The sequence below is a fragment of the Vombatus ursinus genome, unplaced genomic scaffold (genome assembly GCF_900497805.2).
Source record: "Vombatus ursinus unplaced genomic scaffold, bare-nosed wombat genome assembly UNPS02014973.1, whole genome shotgun sequence".
Lineage (NCBI taxonomy): Eukaryota > Metazoa > Chordata > Mammalia > Diprotodontia > Vombatidae > Vombatus > Vombatus ursinus.
This window is the reverse complement of record NW_020954751.1, coordinates 17,233,104-17,253,426: the sequence shown is the minus strand read 5'-3', so window position 1 is coordinate 17,253,426 and position 20,323 is coordinate 17,233,104. Positions and strand designations below refer to the sequence as shown.

The following is a 20,323-nucleotide window of genomic DNA, read 5'->3' as shown; positions in this document are numbered from 1 at the left end:
CTAAGTTCCATAATTGACACAGAACCAGTGGTGACACAGTAACGAGATAGAAGACGAATGGAGCCACAAAAAATGACCAATATGAATGCTAACATAAGTTCCCTAAGGGCAGGACTATTTCTCATTTTTGCCTTTGTATCTCCAGCACAGAGAATACAGTGGCTTGAACAGTTATTTGATAAATAGGTAATTACTAGATAATTTTCAAATGAATGAAAATAAAAATAAATGAGAAGCCATCTGAAGTGATGAAGAGCAAAGAAAACAAGCTTAAATGACTTTTAAAGCCCCCAACCAACCTTTCGAACTCTGTACCTTACTCTATTTTACAAAGGGGGAAACTGAGGTATATATGGTTAAGTGACTTGCCCACTGTCACACAGCTCATAAGAATGTGAGACCATATTTGAACTCAGGCATTCCATTCCAGGGCACTGTACCACGTTGCTGCCAGATGTACGTTGTCGGGGCAGCTAGGTGGCGCAGTAGATAGAGCAGCAGCCCTGGATTCAGGAGGACTTGAGTTCAAATCCGACCTCAGACACATAACACTAGCTGTGTGACCCTGGGCAGGTCACTTAATCCCATTGCCTAGCTCCCTCCCAAAACAAGTACATTGTCTCCCCCCAAAAGAATGTAATCTTGCAAACAGCAACGCTCCACTTTTATCTTTGTATATCCCTAATATCTAGTTAATTGTGTCTGCCATACAGTCAACACTTAATAAAATTTTGTTGAATGATTTAATAGAAGCTGCTAGCTCTTCAGCATCCTAGAATTGGGCAGTCAGGAAGACCCGAGTTCAAATACTACTTATGTGACCCTAAGCAAGTTATGGAACTGTTTTCAGCCTCAGTTTCCACATCTGTAAAATGACAGTTATAACAACACCCACCTCCTACCACTGCTTCAAGGCTCAAACAAGACATTATTTGCAAAGTTCTTTGCAAACTTTAAAATGCTCAAAAATGCTAGCTATTGTTATATACATACTATTAGTACATTAAAAAAATAGCAACAGTAGTAACAAAATGGTGGAGGGAAAGAGGAGAAAAAAGAAAGAAGCATGTGAGTAAAACAGAGTTATCTTGGGCACCAAGGAGTTTCCATGAATTTTGTTTTAAGAAAGACCTCATGTTTTCCTACAACCTACCTAATCCATAGATAATACTATTTTCCTATTCAAAAACTCCAATTAGATTACGACTAATCTTGTTATCTCAGATAGCAAGGGGAAAATCACTATTTCGGGGAAGCAACAGTGGAGAATTTTTTTGAAGGAAATTTTAACATGAGATAGTTTCACTTCATTGTAAATCTGGAGAAATCAAGCTTCTTCCAGTAAAAGAAATTTACTCTAGAATTTCTCCAGGTTAAAGGTTAGTTGGGAGGGGAAGAGGGGGGGGGGGGGGGGGGGGGGAGGGGGGAAGAGTCGATGTAGAGCACTGGCCCTGGAATCAGAAGGACCTGAGTTCAAATCCAGGCTCAGACACATAACACTCACTAGCTGTGTGACTCTGGGCAAGTCACTTAATCTCAAGTGCCTCACCAAAAAAAAAAAAAAAAGTTAATTGGGGAAAGGAAGCATTTATTTGTTAAGCACCTACTAAGTGCCAGGGCACTGTGCTGAGCATGTTAAACTGAGCCAGACAAAAGTTAAGTATTTGCCCAGGAACATCTAGCTGGTAAGCATTTGAGACCAGATCTGAACTCAGGTCTTCCTGATTTCAGGCTGTAGGGGCCAGCTCTATCCCCTGTACCACCTAGCTGCCTTGACTCCAAATTAAATGCTCTTCCCACTCTCCTGCCCTGATTTTCAAATGAAATTATTTTTACTAAAGTACTTTGTCAAAACGAATCAAAAGCCAAGAGGACAGACCAGCATGCCAGAAGTAGGAAACTCTGATCTGAAGTCAGAAACCATCTGTTCTAATCCCAGCCCAGCTATTGACTAGCTCCAAGTCATGACCTTGGGCAAGTTATTTAAGGAGCCTCAATTAGCTTATCTGTAAAAAGGTTACTACATTTGTATTACTTAAACCTCTCAGTGTAAACTTGCCAAGTTCTGGATAAATAAAGCAACATACATCCCTAAGTAAAGGATAATTACATGCAATGTGAGAATCAAAGGGAAACTTGGCTCTAAAATACTTCCTATGTAAATTTATTATTAATAATACCATAATCTGGAGAGAAAGTTCATAGCTGAAAGGGTAGAGGGAATTTGCATCTGGGGTGGGATCCCATGTTGCCACATGGAATAATAGAATGGCTAGAGAGATGGTTCTGGAGCCAGAAAGACCTGGATTCAAGACCAGACTACTATACATACTGTCTGTGTGACCTTGGGCAAGTCATTTACCAACTTCTAAGTGTTCCAGGCACTTCTCTAAAAGCATAACTTGGAGAGAAAGTTCATACCTGAAAAGATAGAGAGAATTTTCATCTGGGTGGGATCCCAAAACCATTGAAATCACCCACCCAGTTCCAATCCCTATCTATTAAGATTATGATGTTGGCAATTAAACCCTCCCAGTCCCTTAATTAACTGGAAGGGTGGGTGGGTCACAAAGAGACAGCACAACTGACTTTTCTTGTTGCATGGGTCAATAGCACTGGAGCTATAAATTAGAAGGCTGTCGCTCAATCAATAAACATTTATTAAATACTTACTAGGTGCTAGGCACTGTGCTAAAAGCTGGGGTTACAAAAAGAGGCAAAAGTTCTTGCCCTCAAGAAGCTTATGATCTAATGGGAAGATCATATTTTTTTCTACCCTTTACATTTCAATTTAACAAGCATTTATTTTCTCTCTCTCCCACACTCATCCCCAGATTAGAAGAAAAAGAAAAACAAAAGCCATGTAACCAATGTGCAATCCAAAAAAGCAAATTCCTACCCAGTCCATGTCTTAAAACATTTGCCTCATTCTACAATTTGAATCCATTCCCTCTTTGTCAAGAGGTGGGCAGCACAGATTATCATCAGCCCTCTGGAATCATGTCAGGTCACTGAATGCATTGATCAGTATTCTCAAAGTTTTCAAAGTTATCTTTACAGTGTTGTTGTTACTGTATAAATTGTTTTCCTGGGTCTGCTCACTTTCCTCTATATCACTTCAAACATATCTTCCCATGTCTTCTCTTTCATCATTTCTTATGGCACAATTATTCAATTCCATTCACGTAACATAATTTTTCAGTCATTCCAATTGATAGGCACACTCTTAGTTTCCAGTTCTTTCCCACCATGATGAGTCCTTTTCCTCTCTCTTCCTCTCTCCCTCTGTCTCTCATAGGCCTATTAGAGGTAGCACTGGGTTAAAGGGTATACAGCTAGGTGGTGCAATGGATAGAGCTGGTCCTGGAGTCAGGAAGACCTGAACTCAAATCTGGCCTCATACACTTTCTAGCTATGTGACCCTGGACAAGTTATTTAACCCTTGTTTGCTTCTGTTTCACCATCTGTGAAGTGATAACAATAATAGCACTTACCTCCCAGAGCTGTTGTGAGAATCAAATGAAAAAATAATTGTATTTATTAGCACAGTGCCTGTCATGCAGTAAGTGCTATATAAGTGTTAGCTGTCATTATGCTGGGATCAGAATTCGTTAACCAAATATCCTAATAACCAAAGTCAGAAGAAACCTCAGAGAGTGTCTACCCTAACCTACTTCTCTCTTTTCTCCCAGAGCCCCTCACAAAAGTCCCTACTAAGAGCACGCCTTTCTGGTCATCCAGATCTACATGTCCCTAACCCAGTCTCACAGTGGACTCATATCTATATATCCAGCCCTAATATCCACCCCCCCAAACTTCAGTCACACAGCATCCTCCAGTTAAAAAAGCACCTTTGGAAATGAAATAGAAGTGACTGCTACTAAGTACAGGTGTGAATGGAAGGGTCACCTTATGTCTCTGGACCTCAATTAACTATCAGTTATGGAGGTGGAAGGGGCGGGGAGAAACTGATGACCTCTCAGGCTTGTCACTCTAAATCTGGGATACTTTCCTCCAATTCTCTCCAGCTGAATGGATTCCAAATCACAATTTCCAAAACTGAACACACCACCCTCTTCCCTGCCCTTCTCTAAGCTTACCCCACCTACAAATTCATAATCTCTGTCTCCATCCTCTCAGTCACTCAAGAATCCAAATCTTAAGAGTCATTCAAATATGTTATCACCACTTCACCACTCTCCAACTTCAAATCTTGTACCTCCCACCAAAATCTATCTTTTCTGGTTCCAGTCTCTCCACCCACATCACCCGACTAGCCTCCCAACCTTCAGTTCCCTACCTTCTCCAAATCATCATACACAATGGAAGGATATGTGTTCAGTTGTGTCCAACTCTGTGACCCCATTTGTTGCCGAGTCGTTTCAGATGTGTCCGACACTTTGTGACCCCATTTGAGGTTTTCTTGGCAAAGATACTGGAGCACTGTTTGCCATTTCCTTCCCCAGCTCATTTTACAGAGGAGGAACTGAGGCAAATAGGGTTAAGTGACTTGCCCAGGGTCTGTCAATTCAACTTCCTTGAATACGTCCTCTTCTCTCCTCAGACGTCAACACTGCTCTAGAGCAGGCCCTCATCACCTCATGCCTTTCCCAGTCTTCTCACACATTACACCTTTGATCCAGGGACACTCACTTCCTGTCTATTCTGCAAACCAGACACTCCATCTCTCAGCTCCGGGCATTCTCTCAGGCTGTCCTCTGTCCTCTGAATGGTCTCCCTCATCTTCTCTGACTACTGATCTCCCCCACTTCATTTAAGTTCCACCTGAAATCCCACCTTCTACAGGAAGCCTTCTCTAGCCCCTCTTAATTCCAGTGCTTTCTCTCTGTTAATTATTTCCTGTTTATCCTGTGGAGGCAGGTAGGTGGCTCAATGGATAGAGTGCTAGGCCAGGAGTCAAGAAGACCTGAGTTCAAATCCAGTCTCAGCTGTGTGACCCTGGGCAAGTCACTCAACCTCTGTTTGCCTCAATCCACTAGCGAAGTAGCAAACCACTTCAGTATCTTTGCCAAGAAAACCCCATGGACAGTATTGACATGCTATGGTCCACAAGGTCACCAAGACACAACAGAATGACTAAACAACAATTTATCCTGTGTATAGGTTGTTTGTGTGTGTGTGTGTGTGTCTGTGTATGCCTCCTCCATTAGATTATAAGCTCTGTGAGGGCAGGGATCATCTTTTGCCAATTTCCTTAATGAATATCAATGCAAAAATTTTAAATAACAGGAAGACTATAGCAATTTATCACAAAGGTCATATACTACAACCAGGTGAGATTTATTCCAGGAATTCAGGGCTGGTTCAATGTTAGGAAAACTATCAGGATAACTGGCCAAATCAATAACAATAACAAAAATGACATGATTACATCAATAAATGCAAAAAAAGTCTTCAACAAAATACAACACTCATTCCTGTTAAAAACTATAGAAAGCAAAGGAGTCAATAGAGCCTTTCTTAGAATGACAAGCAGTAAGCATCTATAATGGGGATAAACTCGAAGCCTTCCCAGTAAGATCAGATGTGAAATAAGGATGTCCATTATCATCATTATTATTCAATAGAAATGCTAGGTATAGCAATAAGATAAGAAAAAGAAAATGAAGGAATAAAAATGGGCCATGAGGAAACAAAACTATCACTCTTTGCAGATGATATGATGCTATACTTACAGAACCCTAGAGAATCAACAAAAAAACTAGTTGCAACAATGAACTTCAGGAAAGTAGCAGGATATAAAATAAACCCACATAAATCATTGGCGTTTCTATATACTATCAACAAAACCCAGCAAGCTACGATAGAAAGAAATTCCATTTAAAATAACCGCAGACAATATAAAATACTTGGCAGTCTGCCTGCCAAGACAAACATAGGGATTACATGAACACAATTACAAAACATCTTTCACACAAAAAGAGAGTGATTTAAACAACTGGAGAAATATCAATTGCTCACGGGTAGGCTGAACCAATATAATAGAAATGACAATCCTACCTAATTTAAACTACCAAAAGAATTATTTTATAGAGTCAGAAAAAATAGTAACAAAACTCATCTGGAAAAACAATCAAGAATATCAAGAGAAAAAAAATGCTAAGGAAGGTGACCTAGCAGTTCCAGATTTCAAACTAAATATAGTGATACAAAGTGATAATCATCAAAATATGGTACTGGCTAAGAAACAGATCAGTGCAATAGATTAGGTACATAATATACAGTCATATAGTAATTTAGTATTTGATAAACCCAAAGATCTAAGCATTTGGGGTAAAAACTCAACATCTGACAAAAATTGCTGGGAAAACTGGAAAACAGTTTGGCAGAAACTAGGCCTAATTCAACATCTCACACCATATACCAAAATAAGGTCAAAATGGATAAATGATTTAGACATAAAAGGTGGTATTATAAGTAAACCAGAGGAACATGGAAAAATGTACCTGTAAGATAAAGGAAGAGCTGATGACCAAACAAGAGATGGAGATTACAGGAAGTAAAATAAATAATTTTAATTACATGAAATCAAAAGGCTTTTACACAAACAAAACTAATGCACCCAAAATTAGAAGGAAAACAGGAAATGGGGGGAATAGGATCTGCAACAAGTTTCTCTGATAAAGGCCTCATTTCTCATCTATATGGGGAAGTGAGACAAATTTATAAAAATAAGAGCCATTCCCTAGTTGATAAATGGTCAAAGGATATGAACAGTTTTTAGAAGAAGAAATCAAAGTTACCAATAGTCACATGAAAAAATGTTCTAAATCACTAATGATTAGAGATATGCAAATACCACCCCATCCTTTCAGATTGGCTTATGAGACAGAAAAGGAAAATGACAAACGCTAGAGGGAATGTGGAAAAATTGGTAAACTAAGGCACTGTGTTGGTGGAGTTGTGACCTAGTCCAACCACTGTGGAGAACAATTTGGAACTATGCCCAAAGGACTATGAAACTGTGTATACCCTTTGACTCAGCAATATTACCAATCGGTCTGTATCCCAAAGTGATCAAAGAAAAGGGAAAAGGATCTATTTGTATAAAAATATTTATAGCAACTCTTTTTGTGGTGGCAAAGAATTGGAAATCATGGGGATGCCCATCAACTGGGGAATGGCTAAACAAGTTGCGGTATGTGATTATGATGGAATACTATCATGCTCTGTAAGAAATGACAAGCAAGATGGTTTCAGAGAAACCTGGGAAGATTTGTATGAACTCAAGCAAAGTGAAGTGAGCAGAACCAGATTATGTATACAGTTAGAACAGTTTTCTAAGGATGATCAACTGTGAAAGACTTAGCTACCTTGATCAAAACAATTCCAAAAGACCTATTATGAAAAATGTCATCTACCTCCAGAGAGAGAACTGATGATGCTGATTGAAGCACACTTTTTTCAACTTTATTTTTATTGTTTTATTTTGTTTGTGTTTTCTCTTACAACATGGCTAATATGGAAATATGTTTGGTGTAACCTCACACGTATAATTGAAATCAAAGTGCTTGCTTTCTCAACTGGGAAGGGAGAGGGGCAGGAGGGAGAAAGATAATCTGGAGTAAAAAATTGTTTTTAAATGATTGCTAAAATATTTTTACATGAAATTGGGAAATAACTAAAAAAAAATCTGATCTATAAAATAGAACTAATAAAAGCATTTTCCTCACAGAGTTATGAGGATGATCACAGGAGATAGCATATATGAAGTGTTTTGCAAACTTTAGAGACCTATATAAATGTTGGCTATCACGTAGTAGTAGTAGTAGTAGTAGTAGTATCATTAATTTTTAATTTAATTCCAGCTCACAGTTTAACTCTGAATCTAACACTACCTTTCCATAAGAATGGATCACATCCCTACAACCTGGTCAAAGCAAAATTTGCTATAAAAATGTAACATTATCATACTACTATTCTTATTATCATCATTTGTAAAATGAGAGGGTTGGACTATAATCTCCCAGGTCCCTTCCAGCTATAACCATCCACGAATTACTTAAAAGTGGAAAATTGAATCCCATTACAACAAGCTATGATGTCTAAAATTATGTGTTATCCAAAAATTACATGTTTTACTGGAATCTGGCTGCATTAAATATAAGGCTAAGTGGAGGAATTAGCTGGGTCTTAAAAATCTTTTTGTCTAATAGCACTGAGATTTCTATAGAAAGGGATCTGCCACAGGGATTTCAACTTCCAGGTTAAGGAATCTCAGAGTTGATAAATTAGAAGCATCTGGGACTGGAAAATCAGGAAGAACTGAGTTCAAGTCTAACCTCAGACACTCATTAAATGTGTCACTCTGGGTAAGTCATTTAACCTGTTTCTCTCAGTTTCCTCAACTGTAAAGATAATAGCACCTACTTGATCATTATTATAAGTAACAAATGAAATATTTGTAAGAAGCACTCAATATAGTGGTACTTTATAAATGTTTATTCCCTCTTTCCCGTCCATTACCTAATGAACCAGAAATCTCTATATCGTCTCCCAGCAAGTGGTTACCCAGCTGCTGCCTGAACACTGCCACTGAGAGGGAAACTCATTCCTCCTGATTGGAAGGTAGCATTCCATTTTTGTATAGCTTTAATTACTGTGAAATACTTAGTTTCCTTATACCGAATCAATATATGCTTCTTTCAACAGAGTATGAAATGGTAGAGGACTACAAGGGAGGAAGGCGGCTTACATTGCCAGATTTTGAATTTAACTTAGCTATTATTTCTTTGTTACAATGGAGATCAACAGTAAAGGTGTTGAGGAGGTGTGGCTCTGGAATAAGTAGGATGTAAAAACAAAAAATATTAATAAAACTCTTTTTAAAATATTTATTGGATTCTTTCTAAAAGTTTCCTTTTAATTACCACTCCCTGGTCCTAACACTGACCTCTGAGACTGAGCAGAACAAGTCAAGTCTCTTTTGCACAGGACAATTCTTTCAAATATTTGAAGGCAACACTTTCTGACCTGGGGCATGTCATTTAAGCTTTCTGGGTCTCACTTTCCACAGGGTGTTAAGTCTGACTATTAAGGTCTCATGACTGGAAATCCCATGATTGCTATCCTTACCAGCTACCAAGGAGACTATATCTGGAGGTTATATCCAAAAAGATAAGACCTAACACACTGAGTAACAAGACACTGGATTGAAACTCAGTCCTAAGGCTTGTCCAGTACCCAATCCACTTCATTTTCACTCCTGTCCCTAATCTCACTATCCTTTTCATAGGATGCCTCCCGAGCTTGGGATGCTTTGCCCCTCCCATCAGCCTTTTCACTTCCCTGGCTTCCTTCAAAAGCCAGCTCACACACATCCCACTTTCTGCAAGAAGTCTAGTGCCCTCCGCCATCTCTTCCTGGACCAACAGGGAGGTAGGTTTCCCCCCACTTTGTGTATTGTAACTGCAGTGCTTTGTAGAGTGCCTAGCACAATAGTAAGCACTTAAAAAATATATGGTGACTGACTGACTAATCCAGGCTCTGCCAATAACGGGTGGCACACCTTGAGTGGAAGCCCCTTCATCCATCTCTATGAGCTGTCTCCTTCTAGGTCTAAGCTGCTATAATTCTCACTTCCTTCTATAAGGCCAGAAAGGATCCAGAAAACAAAGCTACAGAGGGTGGGGGTAGGCTGGATATCGTATACTCAAGTGGACAAGCCCACTGGATTTGAGGTCAGGAGGCCTAGAGAAGATACCCAATACAGATGATAGATATTATAATTAACACAACAAATGGAAACGGCTTTGCTAACTTTTAAATTGCTATGGAAATATCAGCTATTACTAAAATTATATTATGACCTCTTCAAACATATACGCTAGGGTTTTTCTGAACCCAAAATTTCTTAAGTGTATGGAACTTGCAGGACAGAACCTGCCTCCCTGAGCAGGGCCAGGAACTTACAGTCTGAGAGAATTAGCTTCTTCAATACTGAAAGGGTATAGGGTAGGGCTTGGCTTGCCCGTGATCACAAAGCTAAGTGTTTCTGTCAAGACAAATTGAGAATCCAGCTCTTCCCAACTTTCCTAGAGGGCCCTTCTACCTGTCTGTCACAATAACTCTCACAAACCAGAGTTAAGGAAAGCAAAATATTCAAACAGGGTATACCTATCAGGAAGACCCTTTGTCAGAGAGAAACCCATGATTCAGTTTGCCATGCTCTTCAGATGGTGGAATAACCCCAAATACAATTTCCCTTCCACCACATTGTTGGATGTCCTTTACTCACAAATACCTTTTGAGACAGAGTACAAGTCAAGCCAGTGACATATCAGTCTAACAACCCTAATACAAACATATTTCTTATGCTTTAATGAAAGGAAGTTTAAAATAATCCCCCATTTGTTCTTCTGCAAACTGATGCCGACTTAACAAGGTCCTGAAAGACACCCTCAGGCTATGTACCTAGAAAGTATAAAAGGAACCCTGATAACCTTTAGTATGTTTTTAGGAGAATCACCAGAAAGGTAAAGGGCCCATCAAGCAAAATAAAGAAGGCTGAATCTAAGGAACTCCGGCCATTTACCCTGGAGAAACACAGCCTCAAGAGATGACAAGGTGGCAATTTCCAAATAAGAGGACTGCTAAGGATAAGAGATTACTTTGCTTCTGTTTGGTCCCAGGGGTCATAAGGAGGAACAAGATTATTTCAGTTCAAAATAAGGTCTTCTAATTAGCACTGTCAAAAGATCCAATGGGTTGAATTGGGGTGAAGAGGTGAGTTTCCAGCACTCAAGGGTTTTAAGCAAAGAGGCTGTGAAAGGAATTCTTGATCAGATATGAGTTGAACCAGATGGAATCTAAGGTCCAATCCATCTCTGGGATCAGAACCACAGATTTAGAGCTGGAAGAGGACCTTAAAGGCTGCCTAGTACAATGCCCTCATTTGAGGTTAAGGGACCTGAGAAAGATCACACAGGAATCCATCAATAGGCAAGACTGGTATTTGACTCCTCTGATTTCAAATGCAGTTTCTTTTCCATTGATTGGAACCATCCCTCTACTTCCTGGCCATTCCCAAACCCCGGAGGGCAGAGGACTGTCCTGCTTGCTAGTTTGTATATCTTCAACTCTTAACACAATGCCTGGTACATGGTGAGCATTTGAAAAGTGATTTTTTTCATTCACTGAAACACAGTATGATTCTATGACTGGAGGTTCCACTTGGAAGGATCCCAAGATGAGACCACATTATGACAAACTCTTTTCAGCGCCCAGATCATCAAATTCCCTGAGGCAGAGTCCAAAAACAGACTTTTTTTTTATCTACACATATATATAAAATATATAATATATATGCATGTGTTGGCATTACATCACCTTGAACATTGCTATGTACAAAATTTTTCTACCTTCCAAAATGTTAGCCTAAAGAAAACCTAGTGCTTCAACATTATCAATACAATTATAAATTAGAAGGAAGCACAGTCAAGCAGGACAGTTTTGAAAGCAAGCTATTTTCCCCCCAAGGAATCATTCATTATATGAGTTAGATTCAAAATCTCATACAGAATCCTCTTTTTGTGTTCTACTAGGTATGGGGGGGAGGGGGTGCTTAAATCCAGGATAAAAACAAAAAGAAACTAGGAGCTTAATAAAAGATCAGAATTCAGCTGGACGAAGGAAAAACTTCCAAATTACTAGAGCCAACCAAAGTAGAAATGGGATCCCCTTCATTGGAGGTCTTTCTGTCATCTGTCACAGATGTCATAGAGGGGATAACTGCCTCAAAAGCCTCTTACAGTTTTGGGCCCCTTCCCTTGCCCTCGGTATTTACAATTAAGCTCCAGAAAAAAAATGTTATAACAATAATAACAATAGTAATAACAGTCACAATAATAGCTAGCACTTACATAGCTCTTTAAGGTTTGCAAAATGCTTTACAAATATTACCTTGTTTGATCCTCCCAACAACCTAGGGAAGTAGGTGCTATTGTTTTTATCAGTAGCAGGTGCTTATACTCCACGAAAAAGAGTAAATTACCAGGACCAGGTCAAGAAGGATTAGGTTCTTAAAGAAGCATGCCCAAGGCAATTCAGTGGACCAGCCACAGAAATCAGCCAAGGATTTCGGATGTCAATAGGATAGTAACTGCTAGGGTATGTACTGAGAGGGTCTGCCCCTAAGAAAGGCTAGGGGCCCAGACTGGTAACAAAGAAAGAAAAGACAGAATAGATGGAAAAAATGGCACCCAGTAACGTGTAAAGGTATTTCACATTATTCCATTCTGGCCCAACTGGCCTATTTGTTATTCTTGAAATGTGACATCACATTTTCCCATCTCCATGCCTTTCCATAGGTTGTCTCCCCATGCCTGGAACATATTCACTTCTGCCTCTTAAAACTCTTAGCTCTCTTCAAAGTTCAATTCAGGCGCTACCTTCAACTAGAAGTTCCTTAGTTGTTAACTTATCTATGCACCTGTTTTATGCCCCTGAGGTGAGGAACGTCCTTCATTTTGTCTGGGTATCCCCAGTGCCTCAGCTAATATTTAAACAAATGCTTGCTGAATCAAAATAAACTTGTCCCATCAGAGTTCACATCAAAGATTATAGAATCACAGCTCTATAGCTGAAAGTGACCTCAGAAACCATCCAGTTCAACCTTATCCGTTGTGCCAATGAAGAAACAGGCCTAAGGAGTCAGCTTCACCCTCAGGAAGCCAGCTGGTGAAGTGGATACAGTACTGTTTGGAGTCAAGAAGCCAAGTTCATATCCAGTCTCAGACCCTCCATAGGCAGTCACTTAACCTCTGTTTGCCTCAGTTTCCTCAACTGCAAAATGGGGAAAATAATAGCAAAATAATAGCACCTACCTCCCCACCCAGAGGATCAAAAGAGATAAAGTATGTGTAATGTGGTTAGTACTGTGAGTGGTACATAGTAGGTATTTAATAAATGTTCAAAGGGTCACATGAATGTTAAGTGATGGAAGTGGGGTTTGCACCCAAGTCCTCTGATTTCCTGAATCAGCACTCTTTCCACTGCACCGTCCTATATCTCCAAGATAAAGTCCACTTCAAGAAAAGAACATATTCCCTTTCCTCAACCCTGGACACAGAGTGGGTATGACTGCTATGGGTTAAGTTCTTGTGGCAGAAGAAGACAGTTATCATAGGTTCTTCTTTATATCATTTCCTAATTAAATTTCCTTAGGCTCAGATCTGGTCAAGTCACTCTTATGATCAAAATCCTTTCATGGCTTGAGGGGTATGGGGAGGGGAAGGGTGTGAATTAAATTTCAAACTCCTTAAGTAATAAGTTCAAGTCCATCCATAAATAATTCATCACTAATGTATCAACCTAGTCCTCTCAAATACACAGTAACTGGAATTGGAAAATTATTTAGTTCAACAACCTTAGTTAAAACTGAATCAGGTGCTGAGATGAGGTCAGTCAATGAACATTTATCAAGTATTTTACTACGAAGCAGACACTGTGCTCAGTACTGGGGGCACAAAGAAAGACAAAAGACAAATACTACTCTCGAGGGGCTCTTAGTCTGATGGGAGAGACAACACGCAAACCACCATGTACAAACACAAGCTTTATACAAGACAATTTGGAGATAATCAGCAGAGGAACGGCACTAAAATTAACATCAGGAAAGGCTTCCTGTGGAAGGTGAGATGTTAAAAGAAGCCAGGGAGGCCAGAAGGTGGAGATGAAGGGAGAGCCTGGAGGGCCAGCCAGTGAAAATGCCCAGTCAGGAGATGGAGGGTCTGTCTTGTGCCACGGAGAGCAAGGAGTCTGGTGTGACTGGGGAGGGATACAAGGTGTAAGAAGATTGGAAAAGTGGGATGGAAGGGCAGGTTATAGAGGGATGTGAATGCCAAACAGAGGGTTTTATATTGATCCTAGAGGTGAGAGAGACACACTGAAATTTACTGAGCATAGGGGTGACATGGAGAGTCACTTTGGCAGCCGTGTGGATGGAGACTGGAGTGGGGACAGACTTGTGGCAGACAGACCAATCAGCAGACTGTTGCAATAGCCCAAGAATGAGGTAATCAGGGCCTTCATCAGAGTGGTGGCAGTGTCACAGGAGAAGGGGGGAGGGGGATGTTACAAAGTTAAAGTTGACAAACCTTGGCAAGAGATTAATGGGGGGAAGGAGGAAAAGGTGAGAGGGAGGGAAGCAGAGAAGGAGAGGAAAGAGAGGGGAGAGGGAGAGAGAGAGAAAGAGAAAGAAAGGGTCAAGATAACACCTAAGTTTTGAGACTGGGAAGGATGGGTAGTGGTGCTCTTGTCAGTAACAGGAAAGTTTGGAAAGACGGGGATTTTAGAGCTGGGGATGGAGAAATAAGGAGTTCGGTTTTGAACATGTTGAATTTAAGATGTCCAGTGGGCAACAGAAGATTCAAGACTGGAGGTCAGCAGAGAAGTTAGGGATGAATAAGTAAAGTAGATGTGAGAATCATCAGCATAGAAATAATTGATTCTAAGTGCTGATGAGCTCACCAAGTGAAACTGAATAGAGGGAGAAGATGGCTTAGGATAGAGTCCTGTGGGATACCCACAGTTAAGGGGTGTGATGTGGATAAAGATCCAGCAAAAGAGGCTTGAGAAAGATTGGGTGAAATAGGTAGGAAGGGTGAGATTAGCCTCCGGAAAACCTAGAGAGAAGAGAGCATCGAGGAGAGTTCGGCTGACTGCAGAGTTCTTAACTGACTGCCTTCCAAAAAAGAAATGGAGGTCTTCAGTACAACAAAGAGGGAGCAGCACTGTTACCTTGTTTATCTGAAGACAAGACAGCCCAGGGAAAACTGAGGGTCATCACCTGTCGATGCTAGGGCCTAGATCCTTGAGAAACTCAACACAGTTGACTATTTTAAAACCAAATAAAAACAAACTGTTTCAAAGACTGCTTTAGGGAAGTCAGTGTTTCTAACAGAGAAGGGGAGACAGCAGTAAGAAGGACAAGATAGCCTGAATAACCCTTAAAGACTCCTATGATTATTCATTCCTCACCCATAAAACAGTGAGGGGTTTAAGAAAGGGCCATAACCAGCTTTATTTAGTTATCCCATTTGCTAATAAGTAAATGCTAAAACCAAGGTGCAGAAGAGTTAATAAATTGTCAGAGCAGGAAAAGACCTTGGTCAAAGGTGTTTAACACCACCATCACCCATCTCCACCCCTCTTCCCCCCCCCACCAAAAAGCTTCAGTTCTGCACAAGAGAAATCAAGAGAACACTGAAATCTGGAAAAGAAACAAAATGAACAGCACCCAAACTTATAAACAGCACAGATTTTGTGAATGCCCTTACTGTTAAATAAACACAAGAAAATGGGGCTAATAATAAAAATTTGCATAACACTTTTAAATTGGCCAAGCATTTAATAAACTCAGCCCCACATAAGCACTGTGAGGTAGCTGTTGAAGGTATCATTATTCTCATTTTACATAAAAGAAAGACATAGGCTTAAATGACTTGCCCAGGGTCACATAGCTATGAAGTACTAGAGGCAGAATTTGAACTCAGGTCTTCCGGATTCTAAATTCAACAATTTAAGCAGCTATATCAAACTGTATCTGAAAACACTGCTTATATTTACATAGAACTCTACAGTTTACCAAAGGCTTTTCTTACAATAATGAAGAAGCTGAGTCTTATGAAGGTTATGACTTCATCCAGGGTCACAGGGATTAAGGTGTTAAGAGACCTGCACACTCAAGGTCACTTGGCTTCAAGATCAAGGTTGTTTCCTCTTTGCAATGCTGCCTCTTTCCAAACTGGATCTCCCTAATACAGTGAGAGATGATCTCTCACTGTTTCATTCTGAAAATGAACTCTCTCTCTCTCCTGCTCAATCAATGGGCCTCCTCCTTTCATCCCAGATAATTGGCCAGGGCCCAAGACTTTCCAGGCTCCCAGAAGAACAAAACCATATTCGACAAGCACAGAATGCTTTTCTTTTCCCAAGCCCATTGGCTCTGCAAAAGCTATGGGGAAGCAGTTCCTGTGTCCGACACAGCCTCCCATGCAAAGGCTTCTTATTCCCATTGTTCACCGGCCTCCCACAAAAAAGAAGGGAAATGCCTAAAAGCAGGCCATGTGGCTTCTTAATGCAAGATGTATGTTTTCTCTTTGTGCCAGAGCATAAGGCTGGGTGAGGGAGGGAGGAGATGATGCTGAAAAATCTCTTTTTGGTGCAGAAGGAATACATTTTTCCTCCCCTTCACTTAATTGGCCCAATGGAGCCAAGGAAGGGTCTCCTTTCCCTCTTAAGCCTATTTGGCAGAAGCACAAACCACAGAAGTGCCAAAAAAAGACCCCTTTCAGACACAGCAGATGGAAGACTGTTCTCTGGGACGGCCTGGAAAGAAAGCTCTGCAATTTCCTAGATGGAGTTAAAGGCTAGTCTGTGGTCCCGAGGAAAGGTCAACAGTACTGATAAATCTGGCCATGAAACAGAAAGCCAAAGGTCTCCAGCCCCTCCGTGCAAGTGCATGTGTAACTGCTAAAAATACCTGCACAGAGAGAACCAGGCAACAAACCCACTAAGCCCAGAAACACACTCTTCATCTACACATCTTTCTAACATACAAAGACAAGCTTGGCCATCAATCCAAACTTAAAGAATCAGAAAAAAAAAAAACCAAACCAAGGACATCATAACTTCAGAAAAATAGGTGGGAGGGAAGGGGATAGGTACAATTACCAGTTTGTTTTTTTCATTGTTATTATTTTCCATATCACTTTAAATTTCCAAATATCTTCCTCCCTCTTCTCTAACCCAGAAGGCCATTTCTTGTAACAAAGACTTTTTTTAAGAGAGGAAAAAAACAGTTCAACTAAGCTAACCAAGACTTCTACTAGGTCTGACAGTAGTATATGCCATGTTCCATACCCACAACCTCCCCCAAATCGGCAAAGAATGTTTTCTCACCTCTTCTGAGGTCCACTTGATGACTGGTTTATTAGTTCATTGTTAAATCAATCTTACTATGCTAATTTCCTGCAGGTTCCTAGTCCTCAAAATTAAGGAAATCATTTGCCACTAAGAGCAATCTCTAATATAGAAAACCTCTGAAAAAGAGGTCTGCTTGGGCCAATGTAAAACTAATTGGTTTTCAACGGCATTAATCACAGAGGGCACCAGAAAGCAGTACTCTGGATGAGAATTTGAAGAATCACAACCAATAATTCTCTGTTTAGCCCTGGGAATGTACAGTGTTGGGAGGAGGGAAAAGAGGGAAGGGGAGAGAGAAAAGGCATTGGGGTGTCTGAACAGAGAAGAGAGAGAAAACAAAAAGGCAAAAGTCGGAAAGAGGGAAGAAGTCAACAGGAAAAAAAAGGGGGTGTTTTTGTTGTTTTGTTTTTCCGTTTGTTTTGTTTTGTTTTCTGGATTGGCTTTCCTCAAGTCCAGATGGTGTCAGTGAAAATCAACAGGAAACACTGGCCAAGTCAAAGAAGCAGACAGAACATCACTGGACCAAGTCTCAGACCAGAGCTCCAGAATAATTAAACTCTTCTTGCAAGTAAATATGCCTAATAACACTGTCCTCTCTACTTCATGTGTCCATTACAAAAGAAGTACAACAACGATGGCCTTTGTCCTAGTCAATTTCTTACACGGAGAAATAAAATAATATTCTCACCTCCAAGAAGTTATTATCAGTGGCTCAAACACTTTGCATCCAAATAAAGCTAATTAGAGGCTAGTCTGCCATTCAAAGCCAGAGATTCATCCAGGTCTCTATGTTAAAATTATTCCTTTTTCCCAAAGTTTCTCCCATCCATCCATCCATCCATCGCTACTCACCCCCATGACAAATGTAGTCTTCTTTCTATTCCTAATTTCTGAAGGATTATCTATAACCACAAAGCACTGACAAGTGAACAAGTCCAAACTTGTCAACCCCAAAATGCTAATCAGGCCTCCAACAACCCACATTATCAGTGAGCTGCATTGCTGAGGACAGTCCAAACTGGAAGCTAGCTTTCATGGGCATTTCTTCACGGATTTTCCCCAACTTCAGTCTAAGAGTTCAATAATTCAGCTCCACAGTTAGGGAACGTGGGGATGACTATGGGAAACCTCTCCCTGGGAGGGGTGTGGGGGGGGACTCTAAGCCCCCAACAGCAATATAAATTAGATCACCCCACACTGGCTTTCCTCTGTGCATCAACCCTTTCAGGGGAAGGGGGAGGGGGAGGGGGAGGGGGAGGGGGAGGGGAAGGGGAAGAGAAGGGACGAGGTCTCTGGCCTGAAGTCACTTGGTACAACTGAACAAGATAGTGATATTCCAGAACTGCTGGAAGGTTAATTTATGATATTAGCACACGTGCAGTCCCTGATTGCTCTTCCTGTAAGTCTACACCCTAACCATAAATGCTTGCATAAATAAAATATTTGCCGAGGGAAATCAATCTAATTGAATCAAAAACGAACCCCTCCCCCCCAAAAAAACCATAACTGGCTCAAGTTCAACCTCCTGTCCACACCATTAAAGCAAAAATATTAAGTTAAGTTTCAAACACCCAAAGTAAAACGCTGGAAGTTTGTTAGATATCAATTTATCTCTCCCTTTATCCCCCCCCACACCCACCTTGCTATTCGGAAAACAACTTAAACAAGGCCAGGTTGGTGGGGGAGGGAAACCTCGGGAGGATTAGAGGCGAAGAGGAATAAACAGCCAAAGCAGCCTGAGCATGTACCCGAAAAATATAAAACCAGGATCCAAGGGTCAGAGACCCCAGGCGGCACTGATTTCGTTTTTGGTGTGTTTTTTTGTTTTTAAGTCTATTTTCAGAGATTGGCTCGGAGACCCCTGACCAAGTGCAAAAACTCCAGCATTATATCTGGACATTAGCCACTCGGTGACACGTTCTCGGAGATATCCAAACTCGATGGCAGCCTTAAAGTCTCATCACTGGAAAAATGCATGACAAAAAACACACAATAAATTGTCAGCCCGTTGGTTTCGTCAAAGTACTCACTGCGCATCACTACCCGAAATGCAATGGCTTGGAGAGTATCAAGAAGTCTAAGAAAAATGTCAACTTACTGGAGGGTGAATCCGACCCTGTATCCAAAGGTCATCGAGCGGCTAAAATCCCTTCCCGAGCGTAGATCCAAAAGGGGTGCAGCGACGGGTCCGGAGGGGTACGGTCGCCCACTTCCAGTTTCCGAGGCAGCTCGCCCGAGCCCGTTTTCCCCCCATGTGCTCGGGCCGCCGCACGCGCTCGCCTCAATGGAACGTTGTGCTGGCGAGCGGCCCTCTGACGTCACGAGTGCTCGCGAAGCCTCTGTACGCCGCGGCGGCGGCGGCGGCGGCTCCTGCTCCCCGCTGCCCTGCCGCGCGCGCCCGACGAGGCCAGTCTGCGTGCATCCCGGGGCGCCCGGCGCTGAGAGGCTGGCCCTGCGAAGGCAGCAGGCGTCCCACCTCCACTCCCCCGCTCAGGGGCCCATGTCCCAGGATCCGCGGGACGAGCGGGGAGGAGAAGGGAGAGAAGTGATGGATGGGCCGCTGCGGCGCGAGGGCCCACATGGTGTGGGGGAGGGGACGCGCGTCTCCCTGGGTGTGCGCTCGCTGCGCCGTCGGCCCCGGACGAGACTAGCGGGAAGGGCATTGCTGGCCCTTTAAGGGACCCTAGGAATACAGATACACGTGCGCGGGGTTTTGTTTTGTGTTTTTTTTTTTTAATGGGGGAGGGTAGCGGGAAGAGGGTGCTGCGGGGTCGGTGCATTTCCTGGACAGGTTTAGATTCCTTGGGCCTGAAGGTTTTAGGATCCCTACCAAGAAAAGGGACCTAGCCTGGTGGAAAGAGCAGTGGGTTGGAAATCAAGATACTAGGCTAGTCTTGGCTTTGCTATTCTACCTGCAGTATGCAAATACAACCTCACGGCTTGTTTTGAACAGCAAGTAAGATAGTGAGTGCAGAAGGCATACATTTCAAACAACTGCTATAAATGTCAGCTCTCAATAAGTCACTTCCCCTGCCTTTGCCTCAGTTTCCTCATCTAAAATGAAAGAGTTGAACTGGAGAGCATCGGGGGATCGTGGGATTTAAAGTTGGAAGGGAGAAAGGAAGCCTGGTGAAGTAGGAATAGTAATGAACTTGGAGTCAGGGGACCTGAGTTTGAAATGCCAGTTTTGACCTTGGGCACGTTACTTCACCTCTGAATCTCGGCTTCCTCACGTGTAAAGTCAAAAAGGCTAGTTAACCTCTAAGAACCTTTCTGTGCCTAAATCTATGAACATATGAATCTTAGATATTAATAATTCATATTTATTTAGTATATATAAGTTTACAGAAGAGCCTTCCTCTCCATCATCTCCATG

The 20,323-nt window shown here is 41.5% G+C and overlaps 1 long non-coding RNA gene across 2 annotated transcripts in view; it reads right to left on the bottom strand.

Annotated features, from left to right (window-relative positions):
* Positions 1-19,225, bottom strand: part of LOC114030623 — a 172,893-nt gene extending 153,668 nt beyond the window's left edge. For both annotated transcript variants that reach the window (XR_003567644.1, XR_003567645.1), the window contains exon 1: positions 19,046-19,225. This is a non-coding gene — a long non-coding RNA (uncharacterized LOC114030623). The remainder of the gene's footprint in view (positions 1-19,045) is intronic.
* Between the last annotated feature and the right edge of the window lie 1,098 nt (positions 19,226-20,323).